A 21,425-nucleotide genomic window follows, 5' to 3' on the forward strand; every position below is an offset into this window, starting at 1 on the left:
CCATATGGACAGATTGTTATTACTCCTATTTTATAGAGTTGATTAACACCCTCATTTGAAGGAGGGATATTTAATATACCCTCTTTAACAGAAGAGGAAATTAAAGCATAAGGAAGTTGCCTGCACTGCTCAAGGTCACTCACCTGCCAAGGGACAGGGTCAAGCTTTGATTAGTGGACAAGTGGTCAGAAAACCCTCTGGGTGGGATGCCCAGAACCTACTGGTACTTGGAACAGACACATAGACACCTGAGTCTTATTCAGCTTCCTCTGACTCATCTCTGCATCATGAAGGACCAGAGCAGAGACCTGCACCCCACCCACTGAGCCTGCTGCGTAGGAGGTCATCGCTGTGCTCTTTCTGCTAACATTCCTCACCTTCTACATACAGGAAACCTAGGAGATGTCTGCAGAGGTCTAGCCCTGTCCAGCTAGTTCTGTCCCAAGAGATGAGTTGATGTGCAGAACAGAAAGGTAGCTTAGGGTGGGAGATTTGGCCTTTGCCCCAGTTGTCATGGCACCAAATAGACCAGAAATAAGGGATGTGAGCATAAGCTTGTGCTGCCACCACTTCTTCCAGCATGGGAAGCCCCATATGAACAGGACCTCTATTGGCATCAAGTCCAACCATCCCCTCCCACCATGACCAAGCCCGAGGGGCCTCAGCTCATGAACAGGTGATACCTACTATGGGAATTGCCAAGACCGCCTTCGAGTGGGAACCAGTGGGGGAGCAAAGGGTAGTTGTCCTGAGTGCTAACCATGATGCTTATCTCAGACAAGAAAGCAGCAAACTCCTAGCACAACTGGCACACCCCACTGAGATGCTGACCAGGGACCTAAACTCTTGCCAAGACCCTGAGAGTCATCAGGAAGGAAGGACACATGTCCATCGGATGCCTCATCAGAGAACCACAAGCAATCCTGGAAGCAGAAGAAACCACGACCACAGACCCTTCGGCTAGCCCAGAGAGGATCTTTTGGCTGGGAGGAAGAAACAGGAAAGAACGTGAGGATATGGTGAGATCTAAGATCATTCTTTAGCTATAAGAAGGGTTTTTCCCCCTAAATGCTTATGTTTGAGCTCCTGAGCCATTTGCAATGGCCTGTCTTCCACTTCATCTTGTTTAAACTCTCAACAGCCCGGCAAGATGGGTATATTGTCCCCATTTTAACAAATGGGGCAACTGAGGCTCACAGAACCAACATCACCTTGTGCTCATAATCACACAAAAAATAAATACCGGAGGGCTGGGCATGGTTGCTCACACCTGTAATCCTAGCACTTTGGTAGGGCAAGGCAAGAAGATCACTTGAGCCCAGAGTTTGAGACCAGCCTGAGCAACATAGCAAGACCCCATCTCTTAAAAAAAAAAATTAATAAGCTGGGCGTGATGGTGTGCACCTGCAGTCCCCGCTACTCAGGACGCTGAGGCAGAAGGATTGCTTGAGCCCCAGAGTTCGAGGCCCCAATGAGCTGTGATTGTGCCACTGCACTCTAGCCTGGGTGACAAAGCAGGACCCTGTCTCCGAAATAAAATAAAATGATATAAATGAATGAAAGAATAAAAAGGAAGAAAAAAAAAAGAAATAATGACCAGAACTCATCCCCAGACCTTCTGAACCTATACCCTGCCTCTTCCACTATCCCCACTCTGCCCAACACATACAAGGTGTACAGGAAACCTTGGCAGGGCTTCACCAAAAGGAATGTTGTCCTTCAGCTCCACTCCCACAGGGCCCAGCAAGGGGCCATCTTTTCTCACCATGACCCAGATCAGTTAGGGCAAGCGGCTTCCTCTACCTCTCTGGCTCGTGGTTACCCTGGTTACCATGGTTATCCAGCAGGACAAGGCTGGGGTGAGGCCACTGAGACTGACCCTGAGTCTGAAGGAAGGAGACTATGTCTCCTCCGCTGCCTGGGAGCCCCAAGGCCAAGGGACTTGGCCTTTGAGGAAGAGGACCGGACAGGGCCAGGGCCTCAGCTCATAGTTCTGGCTCTGCCACTGGCTGGCTCCATGTCAAGGATCAAGAGCCTTAAAATGTTCATACCTTTGAGACAATCATTTCACTTCTGCGAGTCTCTCATAATCAGATCCAGATGAGGCCTCCTGCGCAAAGATGTCACCACTGTGTCATTCATATAGAAAATGTTTGAAAACAACCTAAGTGTATGATAATAGGGGAGTAGTTAGGTGAACTATGGAATATCAACTTATAAATGGCTTTCTAGTAATTGAAAGTTATGTTTACAAACAGTTTGAAGTAACATGAAAAAAAAAAACATATTCTAAGGTTAAGCGTGGCAGGGTGCAGTGGTTCATGCCTGTAATCCCAACACTTTGGGAGGCTGAGGTGGACGAATCACCTGAGCTTAGGAGTTTGAGACTCCCCGGCCAACATGGTGAAACCCCATCTCTACTAAAAATACAAAAAAATTTGCCGGGCGTGGTGGCGAGCACCTCTAAGCCCAACTACTTGGGAGGCTGAGGCAGGAAAATCGCTTGAACCTGGGAGGCATAGGTTGCTGTGAGCTGAGATCGCACCATTGCACTCCAGCCTGGGTGATGGAGCGAGACTCCGTCTCAATAAAAAAACAAAAATAAATAAAGTTAAGTGTAAAACAGAATGCAAAATTGCCCACTATGACATCAGTGATGTAAAGCAAAATGTGTAGAAAAAAGACCAGAAAAAGACCCACCACCATCTTAGCGCTGGTGGGTATGGGCATTAAATGAGTACCAAAGAAAACCACTTCTTTTTTTTTTTTTTTTTTTTGAGACAGAGTCTAGCTCTGTCACCCAGGCGGGAGTGCACTGGCACAATCTCGGCTCACTGCAACCTCCCTCTGCCGGGTTCGAGCGATTCTCGTGCCTCAGCCTCCCAAGCAGTTGGGATTACAGGTGTGTGCCACATGTCTAGCTAATTTTTGTATTTCTAATAGGGACAGAGTTTTACCATGTCGGCCAGGCTGGTCTCAAACTGGGATGACAGGCGTGAGCCACCACATCTGGCCGAAACTCACTTCTTTCTGCATGTTTACATTTCCAATTTTTCTGCTTTATTACTTTACAAAGGAAAATATAAAGTCAACTTTATTTTTTAAACAAACTATAAGCTGGATCAGAAGATTTCCTATTATAAAGATGTCAGTTCTCCTCAACTTGATGTAGAAATTCAGTGAAATTATGATTTAAAATCCCGTGTGTGTGTGTGTGTATGTGTGTGTGTGTGTGTGTGAGAGAGAGAGAGAGTGTGTGTCAAGATGATTCTAAAATTTGTTTAGAAATGCAAAAAAATCAAGAATATTCAAGTCAAAGTTGAGAATGAAGAACAAGCTAGAGGACTTGTTCTCTGAACAAGATGTCACTAGATGACAAATAAAAGTTGAAATTAAAAAAAGAAAAAAAAGTGCTGAGCATAGTGGCTCCCAACACTTTGGGCGGCTGAGGTGAGCAGATCGCTGGCATCCAGGAGTTGGAGACTAGCCTGGGCAGCATGGTGAAACCCAATCTCTACAAAATACAAAAAAATTAGCTGAGAATGGTGGCATACTCCTGTAGTCCCCGCTACACAGGAGGCTGAGATGGGAGGGTCACTTGAGCCCAGAGAGATCAAGGTTGCAGTGAACTGAGATCACACCACTGCACTCCAGCCTGGGTGACAGAGTGAGACCCTGTCTCAAAAAAAAAAAAAAGGCATTGTAATATTGGTGTAAGGATAGACAGACCCATCAATTAGCTTAGGGAGTCCAGGCACAGCCCCACACCTGTGATGCTGGATGCATGACAAAGGTGATACTGCATTGCAGTGTGGGAAGCAAAATCTTTTCAGTAAAGGATCAACTAGGTGTCCCTGAGAGGAAAAAGGCTTGACCCCTGCTTCACACACCATGCACAAATTTATTCCAGATAAACTGTCAGTCTAAATGTGAAAGATAAATAAAAGCTTCTAAGCATAAGAGAATATCTTCATGACCTCTGGGCTGGCAAAAATTTCTTAAACAGAAAACAGAAAGCACCAACCATAAAAGGAAACAATGGATACATTTAGCAGATTAAGGTTTACAACTTCCATTCACTGAAAGACACCACTAAGTGAGTAGAAAGACAAGCTAAAGAGTGGGAGAAAAATATTTGAAATCCATACATCTGACAAAGGACCTATGTCCAGAATATATAAAGAATTCTACAAACCAGCCAGGCACAGTGGCTCATGCCTGTAATCCCTGCACTTGGGAAGCCAAGGCAGGTGGATAACCTGAGGTCAGGAGCTCGAGACCAACCTGGCCAAAATGGTGAAACCCCGTCTCTACTAAAAATACAAATAATTAGCAGGGTGTGGTGGCAGGTGCCTGCAATCCTAGCTACTCGGGAGGCTGAGGCAGGAGAATCCCTTGAACCCAGGAGGTGGAGGTTGCAGTGAGCACCATAGCACTCCAGTCTAGGTGACAGAGTGAGATTCCATCTCAAAAAAAAAAATTAAGAAAAGAAGACAATCCAATACAAAAATGGGCAGAAGAAATGAACAAGCACTTCACCAAAGAAGCTATCCAATGGCCAGATTAAAACCACAGTGGGACACTGGTTCAAGCTCGTAAGAATGACCAAAATGAGAAAAACTGACAATAAAGTGTTGGCAAGGATGTGGAGCAAGTGAACTGGAACTCTCGTTCACTGCTGGTGGAGTGTAAAGGTGTACAACTGCTTTGTGAAACTGGCAGAATTTACTAAAGTGAACATACACATACTCCATGGCCCAGTAATCCCATATGTAGGTTTAAACCCAATAGAAATGAGTGGTGATGTATCCCCAAAAGGTGTGTATAATACAAAAATGTTCTTAGCGGTATTATTTGTACCAACCAAAAACTGGAAACAACTCACATATCCATTAACAGCAGAATAACTAATTTGTGGTACAGCCATATAATGAATTCTACCTGGCAATGAGAATGAGCAATATACCTGTGCACGCAGTTGGGATGACTCTCACAGACATGAGGTTGAGAGAAAGAAGCTACACACAAAAAGAGGACATGCCATGTGATTCCATTTATGTAAATCGCAAAAATAAGCAATATTAGCTGGGTGCAGTGGCTCATGCCTGTAATCCCAGCACTTTGGGAGGCTGAGGCAGGAAGATCACTTGAGGTCAGGAGTTCAAGACCAGCCTGGCCAACATTGGGAAATCCTGTCTCTACTAAAAATACAAAAATTAGCGAGGTGTGGTGGCATGTGTCTGTAATCCCAGCTACTCGGGAGACTGAGGCTCAAGAATCACTTCAACCTGGGAGGCAGAGGCTGCAGTGAGCTGGGATCACACCACTGCACTCCAGCCTGGGCGACAGAGTGAGACTCTGCCTCAAAAAAAAAAAACAAAAGGCAACATTAATCCATGTTGGCAGGAGTCAGGATAGTGATTGGTGATTTCCTTCAAGAGGTGGCTAGAGAATGGAATGGGACATGTGGGGGGCTCCTTGAGTGCAGATGACATCTTTGATCTGGGTGATGGGTGTTCGGGGGCCATGTGAAAGGACATTCACTCTCTCTCCTGGTCTTCCTCCCCATGCTCCTGCACCACCTCCAAGCCAAAACTCTCTCTCTAGGCAGCTAGAAGATTCCAACAGCAACCTCCAGACTTCATGTCAAGGTTCTTAGACAACTTTTCCACCCCAAGCACTCCTGGGACCCTCATCAGCGCCCTCACTTCATCCCCCTTCCTGGTTCTCCCACTACTCCCCCTCCACTGGCCCCTCTGCTCTCCATCCCAGCCATCATCCTCTCTTTAAAGCCTCCTAATGGTCTCTGCCCCACTTGGACTCCCTCCCACCCACTCCTCTCCCCATTGCAGATCCAGAGAGGCATTTCCTTTCATCCAGTCCCTCAAACACTTCAGCACATCTGCTTGGCACACCCTCTGGCCCCTCTCCCCCAGACTCCTTCGCCAGACAACTCTTCTCCTCCTTCAGACCTCAGTTTAATATCATTTCATCAGAAAAGCCTTTCCCAACCTCATTATACCCACCCAGAGCTTCTCCCTCAGTGTCACTCAGGGCACTTGTCATCATTTGATATATGTACATCCTCCCACTAAGTTCTATGGAGACAGCATTGTTGTGCCCACTGTATGGCACACACTAGGTGCTCTCTAAGTCCCTTTGAATGGTCAAATGAATGAATGACTTACGTGGCTACATCCACAGTTATTACTGTCTCCTCTGGCATGTGACCCTCATGAAGCCTTCTCCCTTCCCAAACTACATTTTAGGAAAGATATTTTTTGGCTCATTTACTGAGTGTGACTATTTCACTCCCCCAAAACCAAGCATTTCAGAACAAAATTTGCCTTTTGTTCTGAATTAGCCTTCATTACTCAAGACTATTTTAATTACAAGTAACAGAAACAAGCTCTAAAAAGAAAAGATTTTTGACTCACATGCATGAATCTGCTTCGATTTCAGGCAAGGCTGGCTGCAGAGCATCAAGGCATGACATCAGGTTTTAATCTCCCTCTCTCCACCTCTGGACCAGCCTAATCCTCAGAAGGGGTCTCTTCCCTCATGGAGGCATAACAACTACCAGCAGCTCCAGGCTGGTCTCCTATCCTCTCATCAACCCCAGCAGAAAGAGGGCCTTTCTTTCCAATGGTTCCAACAAAAGTCCCAGGGCTTGAATTCATTGGCCAAGCTTGAGTCACATGTCTATCCAGAATCAGTGGAATCCTCTGATTGGCCAGGCCTAGTCAGGTGCCTACTTCTGAGGCTACAGACCCGCCATGTTAGCTCACTCAGCAAGAGCTCCTGGTATGAGTTGTAATAACAGCAGCCACCTTTATTCCATGCTTTATATGGCCCACACCTTACACTTGGTCCTACATCTGTGCTTGTTTCATGTTCACAGGGACAGTATTATGATCTCCATCTTAAAGAAAGAGAAATGGAGTTCTAGGCAGGAACTAACTTTCCCAAGGAAATGGGGGTTAGGGGAGGGTTAGGATAAAAATCTGACTCCTGAGTCCATAGCTTTGGCCATGTATCCCAGCCTCCTCTTGCCTCCCTGATCCCATCCCCCATCCCCAACCTGTGCCCTGGCCCACTAGACTGCTATCACCCAGGAGTCAGCACCTACTAAACACCAAGAGAGCCCTACAGGAGACTCCGCTGAATGAGAAAGGGCCCATCCTCCATCTGCCCAGATGCCCAAGTCTCCTGCTCAAACAAGCAGGCTGGAGAGGCTCAGCCTTGACCCTTCCCCATTCTGGTCCTCCTGCCCCCCTCAAGTCCCAGGGCCAGCTGCCAAGGCTGGGGAAGGAGGTGCAATGAGTCCTGATGGGGCAGCTGAGGGGCTCCTAGGCTGCCTGGTCTGAGCAGGGGCCAGCCCCCTTGGGAGGTCAGGTCTCTGCGACCCTGAGAGGTGAGTTGCCTCCCACCACTCTCATAGAGGAATGAAGAAAAGGAGTTAAGCCCAATGCCAATTCAAGGACAAGACAGGATTAGATTCGTGTCTTACATGGATTGCCCTTTGCAAACCCTTGGTCAAACTGGGATATTCCCCACACACTCTTTCTACACCCTTCCTCAAATCAAGTCCCAGAAATAAGGTTCTATCTCCAGCCATGCCTGTGGGTTTGTCCTTTAGTAATAGTAAAAACAACAGTGGCTCCCTCTTAAATCCCAACAGCTCTGGACCAAGATGAGAGTCAGTCAAAAAGTCCATAGATTTAGCGGTTAGGAGCATGAACCATACAGCCAGATGGTCTGGGTTCAAATCCTGACTCTGCCACTCACCAGCTTCAGGACCTTGGAGAGCTACCTAACCTCTCTGAGTCTCGATTTCCTCATCTGTAAAATGGCACCTGAATAGTACCAAGAGTAGTCATGAGGACTAAACGAATTTGCACATGTGAAGTGTTAGAACAGGGCGTGGCATACAGTAAGTGCTCATGGAGTGCTTGCCCCTAAGGGTTTTAAGCCATGTCCTCTGGAGACAGAAAGGATCCCTTTTTGTTACCAGGAGACTGAGGTCTGAGGGACGTGGCCACCTCCAAGATGGCACAGGTAGCTGAATCACTCAATAACCATATACGAGGGCCTCCTGAGTGTCAGGGCCCATGCTGGACACTGGAGCACCACGCTGCACCAGAACCCATCCCAGAAGTGCTCAGCCAGGTGCGACTCAGTGGGAGAACCCAAGTCTCTGAGTTCTTGAGGAAGCTGGGGCCACAGCCCAGCTGACCCTGGTGATACGGAAGCTGTGGTCCAAGGTCGAGCATTTTTGGTGTTCCAGTTACTCTCTAACCAAGCTCAGCTGTGCAAGCTCATGGGACCCAGCCAGCAAATCCTCTGTGCAACGCACACCTTGGCAAGCACCTGCCGAGCACCCAGCACTCAAGGAAGAGGCCAAGGTGCTGTGCCGTGATCCCACCTTTAAGGAAGTCCTCTGTCGTCCACATCCCTCCTGGCTCCTCCCCCAAGACAATGGAAGCAAGATAACACCCATGAAAGCCCCAGGCCAAGGTGGACGCACAGTAGGCACTTTGTGAATTGTCATCCATTTACCGTGAGGAACACCTCGCTGGACAAGTGCAAAGATCTGACTTTATCTGTGCAGAAGAAAATACCCTCAGAATAGGACAGGGCCACAGATAACTCAGCATGCCTGACACTGACCAGTCAGTGGCCTCTCCCCACGGTACCTGCTGTCTCACCTTCCTGGCTGTGTGCTCTGATGGGACAGACACTGAAATGAGATCCAGGCACTTGGGCTGGAGTCTTGGCTCTGCTGCTAAATCCATTTGAGACCTTAGACCTCCTGTCCCCATGGGTAAAACAAGAGATTTAGACTGTTTGTGAACTCTATACAGCCACTGGGTCTCCAGTCCACATTCACTGGGGCCATTCTCACCCTGTGCCAGGCCCTGGGCTCTATCCCACCATGCTGGAGGGGAGCTCCTGTGCTGGGGACACACAGAGCAGTCACTGGGTCAATCCTGGAGAACCTGCTGGAGGAGGTGGTACCTGGACTGAGTCTTACAGGATGAATAGGAGTCGGGTGGGTGAAAGAATGAGGATTCCACCTTGTAGCACTGAGCAGTCACAGTGGACCATTGTGACTTAGAGAAAGCACTGTGGCAATTTGTGAAGGAAGAACTAGAGGGGGTGCCTGGAGTCCAGGGTTAGGGGCAGGCAGAGGGCTCCTGATAGACTCTGGACATCCCAGACTGAAGGTCATTACACAATGTTCTGGACTGAAGGCTGGGGAGTCCTCAGGCAGTAGCTGGTGGCTGAGGCCATGGTAGACAAGACTGTCAAGAAAGAGCATGTGGAGAGAGGCACAGGCAGCAGGGAAGGGAAGGAGGAGAGTGAGCGCCAGAGTAGAGAGTGGAGGCGCAGAGCAGGCACAACCCCTGCTCCCACACACAGGAAGACAAGGATCCAGAAGGTCTGGCCACTGCATATCCCCACTTAGCACAGCCTGGACACAGGGCAGGTGCTCGACAAAAGTTTGGGTTTTAAAAAATACTTTAAATGGAAAGATTAAGAAAACCCAGGAAAGGCCGGGCACGGTGACTCATGCCTATAATCCCAGCACTTTTGGAGGCTGAGATGGGGAGATCACTTGAGGTCAGGAGTTCAAGACTATCCTGGCCAACACGGCGAAACTCCGTCTCTACTAAAAATACAAAAATTAGTCGGGCATGGTGGCGCATGCCTGTAGTCCCAGCTACTCAGGAGGCTGAGGCAGAAGAATCAATTGAACCTGGGAGGCAGAAGTTGCAGTGAGATGAGATCACATCACTGCACTCTAGCCTGGGTAACAGAGCAAGACTCTGTCTCAAAAAAAAGAAAAAAAAAAGGAAAACCCAGGAGAGTTGGAGGAAAGGAAAGCCCAGGAGAAGAGTGGACTGTGAGGAGGAGGGGCCACCCGCAGCATCAAGGCTACTAAGAGGTCAGAACCACTAGGTTCTGCCCACAAAGGTCCTGGTCACCTTGGAGGGATGCAGGAAGGGGAGACAGACCTCAGGACTAAGGGGCGACTGGCAAGTGCAGACATGGAAATAGTGAGTGTGGAAAACTCTATACCTTTTGATGAAAAATAGACAAGGAAGAGGAAGGAGAATGGAGTGGAAGAGTAGGGGCTGGAGGAAGGGGAGGGGAGAGGGAAAGGAGAGGCAGAGAAAGAACAGTGGCTAGAAGGAGAACGTGAGCCAGGGAAGGATTTAAATCCCAAACTGGGTACGTGCTGAGTGATAACTCAGGTGAGTCACATCACCTTCTGAGCCTCATTTTCCTCAAGTGTAAAATGAAGAAAAATCGCCCCCACCTGAAAAGTTACTGGGAGCATCCAGCGTTACCTGTACAAAGCGTCTAGCACAGCGCCCAGCAGGCCACAGGGCCCCAGAGAATGTGTCCTTGTCATCCTCTCGCCAGAGCTCCACACCAGCTCAAGAGTAGCAGGACATTCATTATCAAAGCATTATCCCCATTTTACACATGAAGAAACTGAGTCACAGACTTGTCTCTACCTTCTCAGCCCCACCCCCTCGAACACACAGGGCAGCATCTGTTCCTCACCGGTGTGGGAAAGGTGAGTGTGGCCCAGGGCCTGGCATGAGAAACATTTGTTGATTGAATGAATGAGACAGCCAGGCACAGTGGCTCACACCTGTGATCCCAGCACTTTGGGAGGCCAAGATGGGAAGATCACTTGAGCCCAAGAGTTTGAGACCAGCCTGGGCAACATAGTGAGAACCTCTACTCTACAAAAAAAATAAAATTTAAATTTAAAAATAATAAAAAATAAAAATTAGTCAAGAGAGACCAGGCATGGTGGTTCACACCTGTAATCCCAGAACTTTGGGAGGCCAAGGCAGGTTGATCACTTGAGGTCAGGAGTTTGAGTCCAGCCTGGCCAACATGGTGAATTTCGTCTCTACTAAAAGTACAAAAAAATTAACTGGGCATGGTGGCGCATGCGTGTAGTCTCAGCTACTTGGGAGGCTGAAGCAGGAGAATCACTTGAACCCGGGAAGGGGAGGTTGCAGTGAGCCGAGATGTGCCCCTGCATTCCAGCCTGGGCAACAGAGCAAGACTCCATCCAAAAAAAAAAAATTAGCCAAGTGTGGTGGAGCGTGCCTATAGCTCCAGCTACTCAGAAGGCTGAGGCGGGAGAATAGCTTGCGCTGGGGAGGTTGAAGCTGCAGCGAGCCATGATTGCCTCACTGCACTCCAAACCTGGGTGACAGAACAACACCTTGTCTCCAAAAAACAGAATGAATAGGGGAGACATAGAAACCAGAGGAAGCCTGCCCTGGCCTGGTGGCCACAGCGTCACCAAATAAAAAGAGCCTGGAAGGTAGCCAGTCAAAGCCAGGAATTTGGGTCTTGGAGGCCCATCAGAGCCAGCCATATGAGCCACAGGAACCACCTGGTCCAGAGATTCTCACACTGGAGTGTCTGGTTAGGTTCACCCAGAGAACTTGTGTCCTGGACCCCACCCTAGACCCACTGAATCAAGTATAAAGGGACAGGAGTCCAGGAATCTGCACTTTCTACCTGGCACTCAGGTGTTGCTGATGCTAGTGGCCCATGGGTCATGCCCCTATTTTATAGAGAAGAGAACCGTCTATGAGATCGCGTGGCAAAGCCGCACAGGACCTGACTGATCACCTGGGGGTCCAGGTTGCAAGCTACTGTCACTCCTGGTACCTGCAGGTGCCCTGGGAGTGGTAGGCAAGGAAAAGAACCACAGCATGGAAGAGAGATGAGCAAAGGCAGGATGATAGCTCCGATCCAATACATACCAGTACGAGGTGCCTGTGTTCACGCCAGCGGCCCCCCTCCAAAACTATATGGTGAGTTTTATTATTACGTCCATTTTTCAGGTGAGGTGAGTCACGTTCAAAAGTTAAAGTGATTGCCCAAGACCTCACCACTGGTAGGTGGCAGGACAGGAAACATGGTCTGTCTGGGGTGCTAGAGCCAACTTCCTTAACCACCTGGTGCACTGCTTCCCGGAGAAGCGAGAAGAGGAAGAAGGAGGACAGGAGAGAAAAGGAGAGGGCCTCAGCAGAGGGAGGAGGTGGGGCCTGCATGGAGAGGGGATGGTGTGCCCTCATTGCCCACCCAGGTGGCTGAGCCAGGCTGGCTGCTCAGGGTGGAGAGTGCCTGCCTGTCCCTGTGCCCTGCGGTTGCCATGCCGACCCCCAGGCTGTGTTTGCGGATGTTGTATTTGATTTCACACGTTTGGAACTCCGATTACGTCATTTCGCAACACAGGGTTGCCATGACAGCCGGCCCCATGTTCCCGGGGTAGCTCACACCTTGGGGGAAAAGGAGGGGCCCGGGCCTCTCCCCCAACCAAACCTCAACCCTGAACTCCCTTGGGGAGAGAGGCCAGGAATGTGGGGTTGGGAAGCACCTTGGGATCAATCAGCGTCTACATTTGGGGAAACCAAGGTCTGGGTGGTGAGCCAGCTCCCCAGGCAACACACTGCCTGTTGATGGAGTCTTTGCACACCTGGCTGCACACGGCCGAGGGCCTGACAACTGGCACCCAGCAACCAGCCTAGCCATCTGCCCTGACCGGCTCCCTGGGGCCTCAAAGTAGCTGCTGCCCTGGTCCATATGCGACTTTCCACAAACTCACAAGTGTATATGCCAGTATGGGGGCGGGCTGGTTGGCTGAGAACACCAGCTTTGGCGTCAGACTTAGGTGCAAATGGTGGCCTTGCACTAACCAAGCGTGCACCCTGGAACCTCGCTGAGCTTCCGCTTCCGCATCTGAAAATGATGATGAAGGTACTTATCCCTTCAGGTGGCTGGGAAGATTCACCTTAGCACACAGCGACCTGGTGCAGGTAGATACAATCAATAGAGTTGGGGCTTCTTCTATTTTCTTTCTTTCTTCTTCTTCTTTTTTTTTAGCTAAGTTCTGGCCTTTGCTTTGCCACCAGCCTGCGCTGTGTGACTGTGGGCCACTGACCTTCCCTCTCTGGTCCTCTCAATTGGTAACAATGTGATAATCTTTCTCCACTTCTCACTTCCCTACCATTAAACTGTCCACCCCTTGTCCCTAAATTACAATTACTTAGCATCTTACATCCTGGCTTCCATCTATTGGGTAATGTCAAACAGAAGGGCTTCTGGACTTAGTCTGGAAACCTCAGTATAATGTCACTAAGTCCCAGCTTCTTCTCTACAAGCTGCTAAAGGGACATATACATATACATATACATGCTTCTATATCTGTTCTGACACCTGTCCGTCTGTTTATATATACACATATATATAGATAAATCATAGGTTCATACTGGTATTTGTGATTTCAGTTCAACATCAGAAGGTCCCTTTACTTTTGAGATGGAGTCTCGCTCTGTGGCCCAGGCTGGAATGCAGTGACACAGTCTCAGCTCACTGCAACCTGTGCCTCCCAGGTTCAAGCAATTCTCCTGCCTCAGCCTCCCAAGTAGCTGGGATTACAGGTATACGCCACCACTAAGTTTTGTATTTTTAGTAGAGATGAGATTTCACCATGTTGGCCAGGCTGGTCTTGAACTCCTGACCTCAGGTGAGCCGCCCATCTTGGCCTCCCAAAGTGTTGGTATTACAGGTATGAGTCACTGTGCCCAGCCACAGAAGGTCCCTTCCTATTATACCTCTCCACTTTCCTTTTTTATTGTATTCTTTTTAATTAATACTATTTTTAATTGGCATCTCATAATTGTATACATTTATGGTCAGAGGTCCCGTCTGTCTGTAAATTGGGACTGGCCATTCTTCTCCACCTCTATGTTATGAGGCTCCCAGGGAAGATGACCAAGCCTCTCAAAAGGACACAGGACTTTTTTCATCATCAAGACCCTGTCACAGCCATCCTTGCAAAGGATCTGCCCACGGAAATCCAAGAGATAGGCAACTAGTTAAATGCTCGTTCTGGGCCAGGTCGGGTGGCTCTTGCCTATAATCCCAGCACTTTGGGAGGCCGAGGCAGGAGGACTGCTTGAGTCCAGGAGTTTGAGACCAGCCTGGGCAACGAAGTGAGCCCTGATTGCTACCAAAAAAAAATCAAAAAATTAGCTAGGCAGGGTGGCACATACCTGAGATCACAGCTACATGGGAGGCGACACGGGAGAAAGATGACTTGAGCCCCCCAGAACCTCAGAGGAGGATCCTTGTGGAGATCACATGGCGCCTCCCACGTAGAAAGGTCAACGCTACAGTGAGCTATGACAGCGCCACTGCGCTCCAGCCTGGGTGACAGAGCAAGACTCTGTCTCTGTTTTTAACAAAATAAATAAATAAATGCCCATTCTGTAGATGTGGAAACTAAAATGAGAACCAGAGAGGGGACAGGAGTTGCCCATGATCTTAGCAACTGGTGAATGGTAATTCTAATCCTCTCCGCCAAACGCACACCCTCAAACACCGTCCCGGAAAATGTGAGGAGTTATTCCCGATGAGGAGGGCCATACCCCTGGGCAGCCGTCACAGGTCACAGCCGAGGGCTTCCTGGGATGGCCACAGAGACCTGCCCACTGCCCCTGCTGCCGCCCAGTGCCCTGCCCGGCCCCCACCACCCTGGATGCTTCCCCAGACCCGGAGCCAGGACCAACACGAGCTGTTTTCCCTTGATGCTGCCTCCAACTTGCATGTGCTTGAGTTTGCTGGAAAAATCAAACACTACCACATGTGCACAGACATGCACTGGGCGGGGGCCATTCAGCCCAGTCCAACCCAGCACGTCTTTCTGGGGCTCAGCTTTGGCCTGAAGCAGAGCACAAGTTTGGGAGTCTGACTGGCCTGGGTTCAAACCTTCACTCTTCCGCTGCCATGCTTTGTGATCCCAGCCCCTTAACCCTCTTAGCTGCAGCTTCCTCAGCCGTAACGTGGAAGTGACAACACTCGCTTCAGAGTTGTCAGATGAACGAAAGGACACAGCAGGCTCGAGAGTCCCTGGCAAAAATTTGCCCACTGAGTGTACGCTCCTGCCCTTCCTCCAGGGAACAGAACTGAGGCCACAGTCCTTAACAACCAAGGAGCCTTTTTTTTTTTCTTGAGACGGAGTTTCGCTCTTGTCGCCCAGGCTGGAGTGCCGTGGCATGATCTCGGTTCACTGCAACCTCTGCCTCCCAAGTTCAGGTGATTCTAACCAAGTAGCCTTTTTATGAGCTCGTCCAAGAGCCAAGACTACTCTTCATGAGAGAATTGAAGATAAGACAGGGGAACAATCAAATGCTAACATGGTGCTTCCGATGGGTTGCCATAGATTGTGAGCTCAGAGGAGGAGGATGTCATTGTGGGCTGGAAGGAGTCAGGAAGGACTTCCTACAAGAAGAGGAGAGAAGTTGAAGGAGTTCCTGGAGACAGCCATGCAAGCCAGTCATCGCAGCACTGCCAGATGTGTGCAGTAACAGATACAGCTGGAAAGAAACAGTGTAAGGAGAGAAAAGACAGCTTTGTGAGGACATCACAGAGAAGAAGTCTTTGGACTTCTAGAGACTCAGAGGATGAGACACAGGACAGAAGGCAGAGGTGCCACGTGAGCATGTAGATGGAGAGAATGGCACAGGGGTGTGAAATACCCCGGAGTGCTTGAGGAATGACTGAGCCAAAAAGAGGGAGGTGGTGGCTGGAAAGACAGGCAGGGGGAAGATCAGGGAGGGTCTTGAAGGCCAGGATAAGAGGCTTAGAATTAACGCCATAGGCCTGGGGAACCATGGAGGGTTCTAGGGAAAGAAATGACATGAACGGATTTGAGGTTTAGAGAAACACTCTGATGAAGAGGGAGTCGGGCTATGGATGGTGAGAAATGAAATTGGAGACAAGAAGCCCAGAAAGAAAGTTCTCCTTTGGTCCTGCTGAGAGTCAACTACTATGAAGGAGAAAAGGAATGAATGTGAGATCGTTTAGAAAGTAAAATTGCAGCCAGCCACGGTAGTTCCTCCCTGTAATCCCAGCACTTTGGGAGGCCAAGGCAGGCAGATCACCTGAGGTCAGGAGTTGAGACCAGCCTGGCCAACATGATGAAACCCTGTCTCTACTAAAAAACAAAAATGCACAATTAGCTGGGCATGATAGTGGGCACTTGTAATCCCAGCTACTTGGGAAGTTGAGGCAGGAGAATTGCTTAAACCCAGGAGGCAGATGTTGCAGTGAGTCGAGATCACCACTGCACCTCCAGCCTGGGCAACAGAGCAAGACTCCGTCTCAAAAAAAAGAAGGAGTTCAAGACCAGCCAGGCCAACATGATGAAACCCTGTCTCTGCTAAAAAATACAAAAATTAGCTGGGCGTGGTGGCAGGTGCCTGTAGTCCCAGCTACTTGGGGTGCTGAGGCAGGAGAATCACCCAGACCCTGGAGGCGGAGGTTGTAGTGAGCTGAGATCGCGCCACTGCACTCCAGCCTGGGCGACAGAGTGAGTGAGACTCCATCTCAAGAAAAAATAAAAAGTAAAATTGCTAGATCTTGTTTTAATCGTGGTAAAATAAAATTTACCATTTTAACCTTTGTAAGTGTACGGTTCCTGCGGCAGCAAGTACATTCCCATTGTGCAACCATCACGCCAGCCACCGCCAGAACGTTTCCACAGCTGAAACTCTGTGCCTATTAAATGCTAACTCCGCATCCCCTGGTAACACCATTCTGCTTCGTCTCTGTGAATTTGACTGCTCTAGGTACCTTGTGTAAGTGGAATCACACAGTATTTGTCTTTTTGCGTCTGGCTTATTTCACCCAGCACACACAGTGTCTTCAAGGTTCATCCATGATGCAACATGTGTCAGAATTTCCTTTTTTTTTTTTTTTTTTCCGTGTGTGTGTGTGTGAAACGGAGTCTTGCTCTGTCACCCAGGCTGGACTGCAGTGGTGTGATCTCGGCTCATTGGAACATCTGCCTCCCAGGTTTAAGCAATTCTCCTGCCTCAGCCTCCCAAGTAGCTGGGACTATAGGTGTGCGCCACCATGCCCGGTTAATTTTTTGTATTTTTAGTAGAGACGAGGTTTCACCGTGTTAGCCAGGATGGTCTCGAGCTCCTGACCTCGTGATCTGCCCACTTCGACCTCCCAAAGTGCTGGGATTACAGGCAGAATTTCCTTCCTTCTTAAGGCTGAAGAGTATCTCATTGTATGTGGATACCACGTTTTGTTTATCTGTTCTGCCATTGATGGACACTTGGGTTACTTCCCCTTTTTGGCTATTGTGTGCTGCTGTGAACCTGGTTGTACAAATATCTTTCTGAGCCTTGATTTCACTTCTTTGGGGGTGTACACCCAGAAGTAGAATTGCTGGATCATATGGTAATTTTATGTTTGATTTTTTAAGGAACCTCCACGCTGTAGTCCACAGTGGCTGATCACTTCACATTCCCACCAGCAATGCACAAAATTCCAGTTCCTCCACATCCTCACCAACACTTGTTACTTTCTGTTTGTTTGTTTGTTTGTTTGTTTTTATAATGGCCAATCTAGTGAGTGTGACATGGTCAATTGCTAGATCTTAATGAATAATTGTATGTGAGGAGTTGAGGGGATAAAAGAGTGAGGAAAAGGGAGAGAATGACTTCTGGGTTTGCAACAGGCCAACTGCGTGGTAGAAGATTCATCAGCTGATTTGGGGTCTCCGGAAGGAGGAACGGGCACCAGGAAGAAGTTGGGGTCGATTGAGCTTGAGGATACTACAGGACATCCTGGCCGAATATTCTGGTGTGGAGGCCTGGGAGCGTCTGTGCTGAAGATTCAAAGTCACCTGCATCTGATATGAAGCCACAAGCAAGAACAAGATTGCTCAGGAAGTAGGAGATGCAGAAAAAAAGGGGGGGGCCCAGAACAGAAACCCCAGAATCCCCATGTTTTAGTAGTGGGACAATGAAGGTCCCCACAAACAGAAAAGGGAAAATCAGCCCAATAGGTAAGAGGAAAGCCAGGAAACACAGTTCCAAAATTGCATCGTAATCTAGATTGGATTCTGCTATAAGCAGCAGAGAACCCAAATCAGTGGCTTAATCTAGACACAGGTTCAGTTCTCTCCTTTGGGAAAGAAATGCAGAGGTAGGCAGCCCACTGTCATCAGAGCCTGGGGCCCTTTCTCTCTTGCTCAGCTATTCTTAGCTCTGATTTCCATCTTCAAGGGCACCTCATGGTCACAAAATTGCTGCTGCAGCTCTAGCCATCACAGTCATGTTGCAGCAGCAAAAAGGAGGAAGAAGCAAGAGCAGAAGACTTGCCTCCTAGTTGAGTGTTCCTGGAGGCCCTTTTCCACCCTCCTCCCCTGGTTTTCACTTCCACCTCATTGGCCACCCCCAGGTGCAAGGAAGGTTGATAAATGTGATCCTTTAGCAGAGCACATTGTATTCCTGAATAAAATCTAGGCTCTGTTCATAAAGAAGCAGAGGAGAATGGCTGTAGGGGAGGCTCTAACACAGAGAGAGAAGTTGTTCCCAGAAGGGAAAAATGGTAGATGCATTGGCTAAGGCATAAAGGGTTAACCATTGGACTTGGAAATGAGATCATGGGCAGCATCCCTCTACTGGCTGATGGGGGAGGGGAGATGGAGTTGGCAGTGGCTTGAAGCATGCCGGGGAGAAATGAAGATGTGTTCACTGACCACGACTGGGAAGTCCCAGGCCAAGGGAAGATCTTGGTGCCCAGAGAGAAGAGGCAGGATCAAGAGCAGTTTGGGGTCCTTTACCTTGAGATGTGAGGACTTAGCCATGATAATAAGCTAAGAGGGCTGAGCCAGAGAAGAAGGAGAAGGGATGGGGGAGGGTGGGGGGAACTGCAGGTATGAGGCCCTGGGGGGGATGAGGGGGAACAGGATCCAGAAGAGAGTGGCAGGGGCAGCCAGGCCCCAGGCAGGAGCCCTCAACTGCAGGTTCAGAGGACAGCAGGTGAAGAGGGAGTGGAGGGGCCACTGTTGGGTGGGTGGGTGGAGGAGGCAAACCAAGGATGTGCCCACCAAGGGCCTAGGGCCTGCACGACATAGGGGTGCCAGCAGCAGAGAAGGGGAAGGTGGGGCCAGTGAGGACTAGGAGTGCCGGGGGACAGACAGAGCCAGGGAAACCTGGGGAAGAGAAGAGAGTACTCCAGCAGGCCAAGTCTTTCAGGGGGCTGTACAGGAGGTCTCAGGGCAGGTGTAGTGGGGTGGGGGCCCAGGGGGTGGGAAGTGGTCACCATCAGAAAGTGGATCTCAGTATTTAGTGTTTCAGGGGAGGGCGGTCCTGAGGGATGACAAGGCCCAGGGTGGCAAGGTGGTGGGCCTTTAAAGGAGGGAGCCCCTGGACATGAGAAGGTCCAGGAAGTGGCAGCCAGGGGGCTAGACAGGCCATCCATGATGTCACTAACATCACCCAGATGGTGATGGGATGGGTGGAAGGAAAGAGCATGAGCCAAGTCTTCAAGGAATGTGGAAGGTGTCAGGGAGGTCAGCGGGGGACGGCAACGAAGAAGACCCCAGGCTAGCAGAGTGTGACAGGGCCAGAGAAGTGTCCCCAAGGAAAGCAGGGTCCTGGGTGGGTAGGGGGTAGGGGGTGCAGGGGAGCCATGGGCAGGCTGAGGGAGTCACAGAGAGGTCTGTGAGCTGTGAAGACATTCAGGACCTGTACCTGGGACCAAAGTCTTGGGTGAGGAAAGATGGTGTTGTAAAGGAAGGCAAGGAAGTAAGAGGGTGAGAGAAGATTGTCCTGGGACCAAAGGCTTGGGCAAGGACAGACGGTGCTGGAAAGGAAGGCAAGGAAGTAAGAGGGTGAGAGAAGATCAAGTGTTCAGGGCAGACTTGCTTATTCCATTTTACAGATGAAAAAATAGATGCCCAGAGAGGAGAAGAGATTCACCCGGGGTCACACAGAGAGTGACTGAACTTGAGCAGGCCCCAGGCTTTTGCTCTGGCCTCACAAGCCTGCACGGGTCCCTTCCCGTCTCCAGGCCACAGTTTCCCCATCTGTGAAAGGAGATCAGCGGGTGTGGTGGCTGGACTTTAGCTGTGATCCATGAAGATTTAGTGACTCCATGAAAGATTTTGGAATGAGAGATCCCCTTCCCTGGCCCTGCCCTTTTAACTGAGTCATCTCCAAAAAGGTAGACTTTCTAAATTCCCCCAACCCTGTGTTGGGTCCTCAGGGGGCTGAGTCACAGGGAAAGTCGAGACTGGGAGGCAGGTGGTGATTGATGAACATGAAGCCCGGTTGCCTCCAGGACGGGTACCTACGTGCCCTCTTTCCCAAGAGCCTGCATCTCACCCACCTCGGTCACCCACCTGGGTTGATCTGATCACAGCAAACCCTCTGCGGTGAACGAACAGCAAATGCTTATTCTCTGCCTTTGCACCTTTGTCCCTATCCACTCCCATCCATCTTCTGCATGCTGCTGGAGCCAGCTTCCCACGGCCACCTTGCTCCTTGTCCCTCCCCTGCTCTGAAGTCTTCCAGGGCTCCCCATCACCTGTAGAGAGTCAAGTCCATCACCTAGCGTGCCAGGTCCTTCACGCTGCAGCCCCATGGCCCTCTGCAGCAACACCATGTGGGTGCTCCCTGCCAACTTCATGCCAGGCCTTGGGTCATGCCATTCCCTCACCCACCCCCTTCCAATGGGGATGCCCTTTTGTCTCTGCCAATCCAAATTGCACAAATGTAAAACCGTAACCCCAATGTCCCCATGTCCTCTGGGCTCACCGCGTTCTTAGTTTCAACCAGTAATTATCATTAATAAAATAGTCCAAAACCCCACGCTGTGTACTGCAGGGTCTCCAACGCCCTTCTCAACACTGCCGAGGTCTCCCAAGCAGGACTTCTGTGTCCCTTCACCGATAGCTCTACCTTTGGCCTGAGCCACATCCCCCCTGCACCCTGCTGCCTCCCAGCCTCTCTCTGCTCCCTAGCCCCTGCCCCACCCACACACAAGACTGGGCGTGCAACAGACTCAGGTTTGGGGCAAGAGAGAGACTTCGGGACCTAACCAGCAGCAGCACCAAACTGAATATTCCCAGACCCTCCCAGCCAGCTCACTCTATGCCCCCTTGCCCCTGAGCACCCCCTCTGCTGAGGACCCCGGCCCATCTCCCCTCTGCTCCATGTCCCTAGGGTCTACCAAAGCCCCACTCTCCAGCTGCCAGCGCCTGCTCCTCACCTCACAGGGCCATGTCCTTCACTTTGCTTGGGAGGTTCGGGGGAGACACCTGCCCTTTATTAAACAAAAAGGACCTCTGAAGGAGATTTCCTGAAGCAAAAGCACAGCCTCCTCCTGTTCCGGCCCCATCTCAAGCAGGGAGCAGCTGCCTTCAGTCCTTTATTTAAGTACCACTAATTTTTTTTAAGTGTTTTTTTCTCACAGTGTGGAATGTTACAGACAGAGGTGGGACCATCAAGTCCAATGTCATCACTTCACCGAGGCTGACTGAGACCCAGGGCTCAGGATCCCACCCAAAGAAAGCT

At 49.8% G+C, this 21,425-nt stretch overlaps 1 long non-coding RNA gene across 1 annotated transcript; it reads right to left on the minus strand.

The window, feature by feature from the left end:
• Window positions 1–2,051: 2,051 nt before the first annotated feature.
• LOC105494400 (uncharacterized) lies at window positions 2,052–8,998 on the minus strand. The gene is made up of 3 exons (XR_011609434.1): window positions 8,709–8,998; window positions 6,438–6,922; window positions 2,052–2,164 (listed from the first exon to the last, which is right to left on the minus strand). It is a non-coding gene; the product is annotated as an uncharacterized lncRNA (long non-coding RNA).
• Between the last annotated feature and the right edge of the window lie 12,427 nt (window positions 8,999–21,425).

The sequence above is a fragment of the Macaca nemestrina genome, chromosome 1, assembly GCF_043159975.1.
Source record: "Macaca nemestrina isolate mMacNem1 chromosome 1, mMacNem.hap1, whole genome shotgun sequence".
Classification (NCBI taxonomy): Eukaryota; Metazoa; Chordata; class Mammalia; order Primates; family Cercopithecidae; genus Macaca; species Macaca nemestrina.